Source organism: Idiotropiscis lumnitzeri, unplaced genomic scaffold (assembly GCF_059441095.1).
Source record: "Idiotropiscis lumnitzeri isolate Australia: NSW breed Sydney's pygmy pipehorse unplaced genomic scaffold, RoL_Ilum_1.0 HiC_scaffold_97, whole genome shotgun sequence".
In the NCBI taxonomy this organism is placed as follows: Eukaryota; Metazoa; Chordata; class Actinopteri; order Syngnathiformes; family Syngnathidae; genus Idiotropiscis; species Idiotropiscis lumnitzeri.
Genome location: NW_028283635.1, coordinates 314,414 through 325,189, shown reverse-complemented (window position 1 = coordinate 325,189; position 10,776 = coordinate 314,414). Strand labels below are relative to the sequence as shown.

Here is a 10,776-nt window from a genome sequence, read left to right as displayed (position 1 = left end):
CCTCCCAATCAAAAAGTTTGCCCATCCCTGGCATAGTGGATGGGCCGAGGAGTTTAAAAGGCACACATCATGCATTTTTCAGTCAGTTTTAGCCAGGGCTTGGTATGGGGAAGACCAGCTGGTTTACATGTAATCATTAAATTTTCCCAAGTTTTATTTAAGTTAATTGGACAAAACAAAAAAAACGCAATATTCTTCTGCCAGAGAGTATGTAATATTCTTCTGCCATTTTATTGTAGAGGGCCATTTTGAGCCCCTAACAATATTATTCAACCAAGAGATCATGAGTCGTCGCCCACTTACTTTCTGAAGTCAGCTGGGATGTCACGGCTGTGACCCTCGTGAGGATAAAGTGGTTCAGATGGAAAAGTAGGACTAAGGGCTTTTTCTCAGGTTTCCATGCGCAAATCCATGTATATTAGGTTAATTGGAGACTCTAAATTCTCTACTCATCAAATGACATTCGTGACCCTGATGGATAGATAAAATAGATTATCAATCTGCCATGGGAAGTCCAAGGTGTCTGGTAGAAAGAAATGCATTCATACACTCATTACACAGTCAACCAAGCAAAGACACAAAGCCTAGGGCAGGGGCGGGCAAACTTTTTGATTGGAGGACCACAATGGGTTCTAAAATATGACAGAGGGGCCGGACCAGGAGCAGATGGATGGAGTGTTTTGGAAACCTCACCTCATCTGAGAAAAAAAATACATTTAATTTTAAATGAAAGTGAATAAAAGCATTCCAACAATAATATTTGTCTTTGAAAACCACAGTGTTTAGAAAATAAAACATTAACAAGGTTTATTCATTAAATTTTTTTCAAGTTCGGCGGCCCGGATTAAAACTTAACGGGCCGCATGTGGCCCCCGGGCCGTAGTTTGCCCTCGCCTGGCCTAGGGCATAAACACATACATGTAATATCCAATCCGCTTATTCTCACAAGGATAGCGTGCTGGAGCCTACCCAGCTGTCAACGGACAGTAGGCGGGGCACACCCTGAAGTGGTTGCCAGCCAATCGCAGGGCACGCAAAGACGAACAACCATCTGCGCTCAAACTCACTCACAAATGCAACCTCCACACAGGAAAGCTGGGTCCCGGGATCGAACCCTGCACCTTGGGACTGCGAGCCGGATGTCCTAACCAGTCTTAACTCATTAAATACCAGCCATTTTCACTGGAGCAACCCGCTCAATCCCAGCATTTTCCTGGGTTTTGACTAATATTGCAAGGCCCACAGAATATAGTATTCTAATGCTATATAGACATGGAGCACACCCGAAGAAAGATGAGACTCTCTTCTTTCAACAGAAAAAAATGTTTGTTCCTATCTTTTTCCATTCTTGAGCAATCGGCATTTGAAAATAGCTAAATTTCATGAAAACTCCAATCCCTGGGGAAAAAACTGAGAAAATGAGCTTTTTGTAAACTGATGCATTTTGACCATAATTTGAATTTTGACACTATTATTTATGGCTTTTATGACACCTCTAACATCTAAATAATGCATGCCTTCTATAAAATAACAAAAAAAAGCACAAAAAATGTTTTTGATAAAATAAATTTATTTGCACATAACACTAAACGACTGAACTGTTGAACTATGTACAAAAATGAAATACATCAGTGTCATACATACTTTTTTTTTGTGTGATATAAAATAAAACAGTTGCCTTGATGCAAGGGCACACAACATAGTTCACACCACATTCTTGTTTCACTCCGTTTGCCTTTGCACAAACAGACCCGACACTTTCGTTGTGGTCTGGCTTTGCTGGTCCGTGGAAAATAGGCGAGCTTGTGTTTGTCCACTGGGGTTTGTGTGAAAATAATTGTCTGGGAAGTGATTGCTGGCATCCGCGATGTGCTGCAGAAGCTCATCCGTGAGAAACAGCTGCAGGAAATCAGCTGGCTCCTCAGACTCCAAATGGGCAGCGGCATTCAGTGGTCCAGGGGTTGCTGTAAAGTCGATTTTCCTCGGTTGCCATCCAGTGTGACGCCATCCGGAACCACTGCTTCCTGATGCACAACCTGTAAATTACAGAAATACAAACAATTGGAAATATATATTTATTGCTGCATTTTATTGCTGGCGTGTGAAGTTTCATATTATAATTTACCTTTCTTTACACCAACAAGACGAGGAGGAACTTTCTTGCCGCGGGATGCACAATCTGTGAATTTTAGAAAGTATGCATGATTACCACACCATTCAGTATTGTTGTTTCCTCGTCGGGGAGGAGATGCGCTCGCGCGTAACTGCACATTTACGCGACATTTTCTGCCCGCAAGATGCATGATATGTACAATAAAAGCATGAGGGCTAAAACCACATGTTCAATGGTAACTTGCGAGCGTTTACTTCCTCGTCGGCGAGGACTTACGCTCGCGTGTAATTGTGCAATAGGCGCCCGGACGAGAAAGTCAGCGAGCAAGCTTGCGTCTAACTGCACATTTACGCGACATTTTCTGCCCGCAAGATGCATGATATGTACAATAAAAGCATGAGGGCTAAAACCACATGTTTAATGGTAACTTGCGAGCGTTTACTTCCTCGTCGGCGAGGACTTACGCTCGCGTGTAATTGTGCAATAGAGGCGGCCGGATGAGGAAGTCAGCGAGCAAGCTCGCGTCTAACTGCACATTTACGCGACATTTTCTGCCCGCAAGATGCATGATATGTACAATAAAAGCATGAGGGGTAAAACCACATGTTCAATGGTAACTTGCGAGCGCTTACCTCCTCGTTCGGGGGGATCTGGTGAGGACTCTCAGCTGCTTTGGCTATTGTCCGAAGGCAGGCGATGCAGGCCGCAAGGCACGCGCACCCTCTTTAGACGCCGTTTTGTTGTGACGACGACGAAGCATCATCCTCTCAACCAAAGCGTCTCCATCGCCTTGATGCTTTTAGGAAGCTTTTTTTTTACAAAAAAGCATTCCTCGATCGTCATTTGCTTGGAGGATTTCATTGCTAACGCTACTAATGCGACTGCTGCTAGTGCTGCCGATGCTGCTGCTACCCACGCTGCTCTCCACACTTATAAGTCTACCCCAGGATCCCGCCCCCCCATTTGTACCTCTGGCGCAGATTCAAGGCGGATCTTTTGCACCTCTGCCCCCTGCTGGGTGATTTTTACATGATTCACAATGCGGACAAGGCTGATTCTCAGTCAGAGGTTGCATCAGACCCTTATGTACACTATGACGTAAAAAAGACAGGAAACGTACTTATACGTCTTTGGTAGAGGGCGCCATTGCATTAAAAGACGTCTTTGTACGTCTAAGGGAGTAAATGAGTTGAACAAAGTACAGGGTCCTTCACCTGACTACAGATGATCTTCTGGGGACTTTATTTGGTTTTAATCACTTTTGGGGTCTGTATCTATGCACACTCCCTGGTTTTGCTACCTTCCCGGGTACCACATACACACTGCTTAGTTTCTCTGCCTTCGTGGGTACCACATACATATTGCTTGGTTTCTCTGCCTTCCTGGGTACGACATACACACTGCCTGGTTTTGCTACCTTCCTGGGTACCAGTCACACAAACGTCAGACGACTCAGCACATACCGACTGTCTCAGCACTACACACTTTCACTCCAAGGCAGTGCTGTGAACCAACTTACTGACAAGAGGTAGTATTTAGAATTTTAAAAAGTGCTTGAAAGGTTTTGTTCATGTAAAACCAACAGATTATGACATTATTATTATTATTTAAATCAGTATTAAACAGCATCAGCATAGGTTAAAGATATTATACAGACTATATACGATAAAAAAATACTAAACCACCCTTGCTTTTCCGTCATTTCTTGTATAAGTTAACACACAGATGTATAACATTTGTTTATACAAATATAACGATTAAAAAGTAGCTGATTAGAGTTTTAATTTTGTATTCATTAATCTGTAATAAAAATGGACATATTTTGGTTAATAAAATTAACAAGAAATAAAAGTAAAGGGTGTTCTAATACTTTTTTCAAGATTGTCCTAACATACATTTAATGTTTACAGTATATGTCTTCGGAAGAAGCGCAGCATTAGATTTTTTTTTTTGTTCTCTCTCTTTGACTTCTGAATTTGAATTTCTGTCACAGATGTGCTTGAATTCTATTTTGGATGATTTGTGTTAAACTGCACAAATATTTGAAGAGCCATAGAATTCAAGAATCACACCAGTGCTGCTACTCCTCCGAACGGGTGAACGCCCTTGATTAACAACCTGCGTTGAGGTGGCTTTTGAGATTCGTGGTGTGGGAGAAAAATCTCTGAAGGCATTCTTAGACTTCAAGAGAGGGTCCACAATTTTCAAAGATTCACTTCCGTCTGAATCAGAGGCCTCACTTGTATCCGGAATATATTCATCTCCACTGTCATCTGAGTTGGAGTAATAATGCTTATCCATTCCAAAGTCAGCCTGTTTTTTTAATCTAAAAAACAACAACAACAACGAAATATAAAGGATAGAAGGCAGGAGACCAATAAAATATATGCAATTTGCTTGTAAAATTCCCTGAAATCTATATGGGTTGTTTACCTGTATACTTTTGGTCCTCCTGAGCCTTGGGATAGTAATATGGTCTGGGTCTGAGGCACAAAGTTCAGGGGCAGGATTTGACAATGATTCGTCAGAATCTGTGTCGTTATTCCAAGGAAGATTCAGCCCATATTTTTTGTCCAAGGGAGGAGACTGGGTTGCATCAGAGTCCAAGAGAAAATTGAGAACCCATTAAATACTTAATCCCCAGAGGAATCTGCACAGAAAAAGGTCTTAATTCTATTTGAAAAAAAAAAAAACTAAAATATTGATGAATGATATGACAAAATAATGTAATAACAAAATTAGAATGATTTTAGGAAATTATTTGCAAAACCAAAACATTGTGGTACGATAATAATGCATATAATTATTCTACGCAGCTATATTTAACAAAAACACTTAATTGACCGTAACAAAAAGCTCCCGGGAGGAAAACTACATTAAATGTTTTTTTAACAGGGCAGTGAAAATATTGGAAAATAAAAAAAATAATGAATAAAATAATATGAAAAAAGAATTCAATGTGTATCGATGGACCCATATGAAATACTTATATCGCTATGTACTTATCAGCCATATCGCCCAGCCCAATATGTAACTGCAACTTCAAAACCTCGGGCCATAACAGGATTGTAACATGGGATGCATATCTTCATTCCTAAATTTGTAGATCCCGAGGAGGCTGCTCAATGGTCCTGGTAATGTAAACCTCAACCAATTCGGTCACAGCCAATGTTCTCCATCCTTGTTAAGAAGTTTTGAAATGATTTAATAGATATACTATTGCAAACTATACCAGAATTTGATACATTTTAAACTTTTGATCACAATTTTACCTATTTTCTAAAAATCTGAAGAATCCACATGCCAAATCACCTGCTGTGGACACATAGGTTCTGTTCTGACAGATAATTCAGTTACAGGTTGTGTACTTAAAGCCAATAAGAGGGCAATGCAGCAGTCGACAGCCTGACGAAAGCTTAAGTCTCCCAATGAGAGAACTGTAGTGGCTGGTAGGTTCTTAGATTGTAACATAGTAAAGACATACACTACGCATAACTGTATATCATATGATGATGAGGGAAAATATTATTAGCTACGATTTATGTCCAGATATATTAGAAAACTTGTCCAACCAGCACAGGTCTATCTAACTGTAATTTTAACATCTCAAGACACGACAGGATGACCACATGATACGCATACCTCCTTTTCAGAGTCTGTCAAACCTTGAGAAGGCTGCTTCGATGTTCTGGTGGCATCAACCTCAGCCGATTCAGTCATTGTCGGTTGTCCTCCATCCTAATGAACAAGTTGAATATTAATTTAATGAATTAAAAAAAAGAAAATGGATCAGAATTTTACACATTTTAACGAACAAGTTCACGAATGAAACAAAACCAATTACTTTAGCGCATGACAATTAATCTTCAGTAGAGATATGTTGTGACTGATATTTCAGTCACAGGTTGTCTTTTGAACGCCACCAGGGCCGCAATGGAGCACAGGACAGCCAAAAGTCTTCTTGTCGGACAGCTGTAGTGGCTGGTAGGTTCTAAGATTATAACATAGTAAAGGCACATACAACTCCTAACTGTATTTCATATGATAATGAAGGAAAAGATGATTAGCTATGATTTATGTCAACAATAAAAATGGCTCTACGGGGTCCCCACGAACGCAAACCTGACAGTTGGGTGTCAGATGGCCAACATACCTGACTCGCAATTCAACTCAACTGGACCCCACAACACAAGAAAAAGCTGAGTGAGCCTCAAACCAGACATACACATTCACTGACAAATATCCTGTGACACCAGATATATTAGAAGTCTTGTCTAATCAGCACACGTCTATCTAACTGCAATTTTAACATCTCGAGACACGACAGGATGAGCACACGATACGCATACCTCCATTTCTGAGTCTGTAAAGCCTGGAGGAGGCTGCTTCGATGTTTTAGTAGCATCATAAATTTATTGAATTAATTATATTTGAGGTTGGATTAGATTTTTACACATTTTAAGCCTTAGCCACCCAAAACAAAACATAAGCTCATGAATGAAATAAAACTAATTAATTTCGCCCATGCCAATTAATCTTCTGTAGACACGTGTTGTGACCAGTGTTGTTTTTGGCAGGCATTTTAGATTTTGTCCAAGTCATTTGGACAAAGTGCTGATTTGTTTACATCACATTTAGTCATCCCAATTCGTTATAGTTTTAGTCCAGTTTTAGTCAACGAAAACTAAAAAAAGGGTTTTAGTCCAGTTTTAATCGACGGAAACGCAAAAAAAGTTTTACCCTAGTTTTCGTCAATTTATTCACAAAGGTTTTAGTCCAAGCGGCACGGTGGCCCAACTGGTTAGCATGATGGCCTCACAATATTGAGGTCGTAGGTACGATTCTGGCTCCGGCCTTCCTGCGTGGGTTTCCTCTGGGTAATCCGGTTTCCTCCCATATTCTTAAAACATGCATGGCAAGTTGCTTGGACACTCTAATTGCCCCGAGGCATGAGTGTGAGCGTGGATGGTTGTTCGTCTATGCATGTCCTGCGATTGGCTGGACACCAATTCAGGGTGTACCTCGCCTACTGCCGAAGACAGCTGGGATAGGCTCCAACACCCCCCGCGACCCTAGTGAGGAGAAGCGGTACAGATAACGGATGGATGGATGGATGGATGGGTTTAAGTCCATTTGAGTTAAAACAAGGCATTCAAGGTTTCCACCCAATAACAAAGACTTTTGGATGGACTACTAAGGATTCTTCATTACAAACAGAAAAAAGTGGCAACAGTGGAATCAATACTCACTGCTCCAAAATAAGCAGAGAAGCAAAACATTTTGTTGGGCAACTGTTGTGGCTTTATTTCACTAAAAGCAACATAAAATAATTTATGAACCACATGCTAACAATTTTGTCTAGTCAACGAAAAAAATTCATGTACATCACGTCATGTTTTCGTCATAAAAGAACCTCGTATAGCTTGTCATCGTCATTAAAAAAGGGGCGTTAACGAAGTATTTTCGTCATAGTCATCAGTGACGAAAACAACACTGGTTGTGACTGATATTTCAGTCCCAGGTTGTCTCCTGAACACCACCAATTGGGCAAGGGCGCGCAGGAAAGCCTGGGGTCTTCTATTTTTACAGTATAGAAAGGCTAAATATCAAATTGAAACAGTGTTTTATATCATGAATATACAGGGTTGGTGCTGGTTCTGGTAGGGAAACCACAACATAAAGATGTCCTTAATTAGTCCCACAATGGGGATATTTGCAATATGGCATATGATGGCCTAACAGGGCCACCGCCCAGAAAGGAGTAACGCAGAACTTTGTAATACTGTCACTCCCTGACCAGTTCGTTGTTCCTGCAGAGCCAAACTTTGACTCAGACCCACAAATTTGAATTACAGATAGTGGACAATGGAGAACTCCCCCAGTCAGTCATCATGTTCAACTTCCATAGAAACTTCACATACATTTATTAGATTGCCAAACTAATTGGAAACTACATCACCAGAACACCACAAGTGGGCTCTGTTATTGTACTTAAAGATGCATCTTACAAACCTGTGTTCTCCAAGGCCAGCTGGTCCATAGTCTTAAGTTATTTCTTCGCCAACATCAATGTCTCGGAGCGCAAACAGACAGAGGTGTGGTCTGTCCTCTGTTGTCATCTTCTTCATTTTACAGTTGGGGTGCATGTGGTCATCATTAACCAGTCTTCCCAGACTGCCATCTTCTTGAGCTGCATCAACACTTAAAATAGATTAAAAAAAAAAAAAAACAATTATTCAATCAATGTCAGAAATTAATCTTTGAGACAATCTTGTGTACACAAAACATAAAAATAGGAAATCCACAATTTTTAAATCTAAATCAAATCATACAAGAAATTTCTATTGGAATCAGACCCTATTAACAGCTTGTCTTTGAGACTTCATGATCTATATTTTCATTTGTACAGATTCAACGCATGAATAAAAGTAATTATACATTTTTGCTTAGAGAATGATTTTTCCCCTAACACTTATGGGATGAGTATGTGTTTATTTTTTTTAAATAAAAACAAAACTAAGATAACATCTCAATCTTTGCCTCACCTCCAAGTTTTTTCTTGCCGGCGGAAGTCAAACAAAAAGACAGTGCCTCTTCCATCCATCTTCCTGCGTTGAGATTCATCAGAATCTATCAATTTTCCTCTGTACTCCATAATAAAGAATAAAGTCGTCTTTCCTGAAAGGGGCCTTGGTAAATACTCCTCGACCTAGTTAACAGGGAAATCAAGTTAGCTTCGTCATATTTTTAAGCACACAAATAAGGAGTCATCATATTCATTTGGGCCACTATACTAATGTAGGGTGGTTTGAAACATTGCTTCTTGTGAGGGATAGAGCAGAGCCCTTCTTTATGATTTTAAAGGAACAGACCAGCCAAAATTCATTTTCCAGCATTGCATTAGCCAGTATGTATTAGGACTGAAAGTACAAATGTCAATTGCACCTGGTTACGTAAAAAAAAAACTTTAAGATTATTTAGTTTCAAAACAATGACATACACTGTACACAGTCATATTGGATCGCGTCACGTGATCTCTGTGACGTATTACGTGCTTTACACTAGACTATCAATATCGGACTTGTTCACCGGTCTATTGTGGTATAAAAATGCCGGAGGGCGTCATCAAGTACAGCCTTAATTTAGATAGAACTCCTACCATCAGGTTTCACACTCACTGAAATAACTTGAAACTGACAAAAGTGGCAAAAGAAAAGGTCAAGACACTCTTAATGTAAAATAACCACTTAAAAAACGATGTCAGCTTGGTTATCAGAAAACAATAATATATCTTAGCAAAAGCGTTAACATCATACCTTTAAATTAGTTTATATACTTCGCTTCTAACTCTGCAGTCTTGTCCAGACCCTTGACTGCATGTTCAATAGTATCCTGCTTTGGGGACTTCCTGCATCTCAGGGAAGGCATTGTTTATTCTATAAAGAAAAAAGACAGTATTGTGTTGAGAATTATTAATACTATGGGCTAAATGGAGTTTTAACAATATCAGTGTAAGAAAAATAAATTATAAATTAAAAAAATATCAATTCCTCCATCCCAATTAACGATTTCAACCATAATAGTTTATATTGAAGTTTAAACAACAGACACAGACAGATTTATGCAGTGTGACTACAAAAATCTTACCAAAATTGCATTCACAGTAACCTTTGCTTTAAGAATCATGTAATTAACCAGTGAACATCGTGTCTTACACAAAAATTAATGACAGAAATTATCATGGTACTTGCATTCTGTGGTTCTATAACAAAAGTGCAAGCTGTTAGCTCCGCAAAGCTAACGCAACAAGCTAGCGTCCCTCGTGCTCACATTCAATGCAAACCTGACCACCGGATGACAATACGCGTCGGTTTAGTTCTTTAAATGAGTAAAAGCACCATGACGTTTTATAATTATTCAATGCTTAACTGGAGCTCGTCAATTATGTCGATGTAGGAGCACATGTTTGCTAGGCCAGTGTTGTAGGCCCACATCCATGGTGCTACTTTGTATAGTGTTTTCCACACAACTATCTCTAACTATGAACAAATGCACTCGACGCATGTTTTGAAAAAAACCCAACGAAAAACACTTACCTCTCCGTTTCAACAGCAGTTCGAACTTCGAAGTGGTGATATTCTCCAGCGTTAAGCACCTGCTCGAACTGCGAATAGGTCAAATTCAACAGCGTCTTTTTTCTGTCTTAATAAGGACGAGATGAGAGGAGGAGCGCTTGCCTTTTCGTCAGCACGCCCCGCGCGGGTGGTGCTGCTTTATCACTCTCTATCTGTGCCCGCCCGCCGGCACGTCGATAGAAAAATAATATTCCTTCAAACATTACTTTCATCTTCTTAACGTTTTGTAGTGAATTTAACAGGTTCACCACTTTTTTCAAATACACCAATGGAAAACAGGTCTTAATTGAGGAAACATACAAAGAGCGTCTCACAAACACCTTATGATGAGCAATGTAATTTGATCACGTTTTTTGTCACTGCCTGGACGTTGGGTTCACTGGCCTGGTGGCAGTGGCTTGTAGACACTGTCACTGAGTGGGAACGGATCTCAAGGTGGGTCAAACTAACCCAAGCAGTGGATCGGTCCGTTTTTTAAATTTATTAATTTTTTTATTTTATGTATTTATTTATTATTTAATACAAGGG

At 39.8% G+C, this 10,776-nt stretch overlaps 1 long non-coding RNA gene across 1 annotated transcript; it reads right to left on the bottom strand.

The window, feature by feature from the left end:
• Positions 1-8,678: 8,678 nt before the first annotated feature.
• On the bottom strand, positions 8,679-10,351 carry LOC148315565 (uncharacterized). The gene is made up of 3 exons (XR_015840807.1): positions 10,210-10,351; positions 9,430-9,549; positions 8,679-8,822 (listed from the first exon to the last, which is right to left on the bottom strand). It is a non-coding gene; the product is annotated as an uncharacterized LOC148315565 (long non-coding RNA).
• Positions 10,352-10,776: the final 425 nt, after the last annotated feature.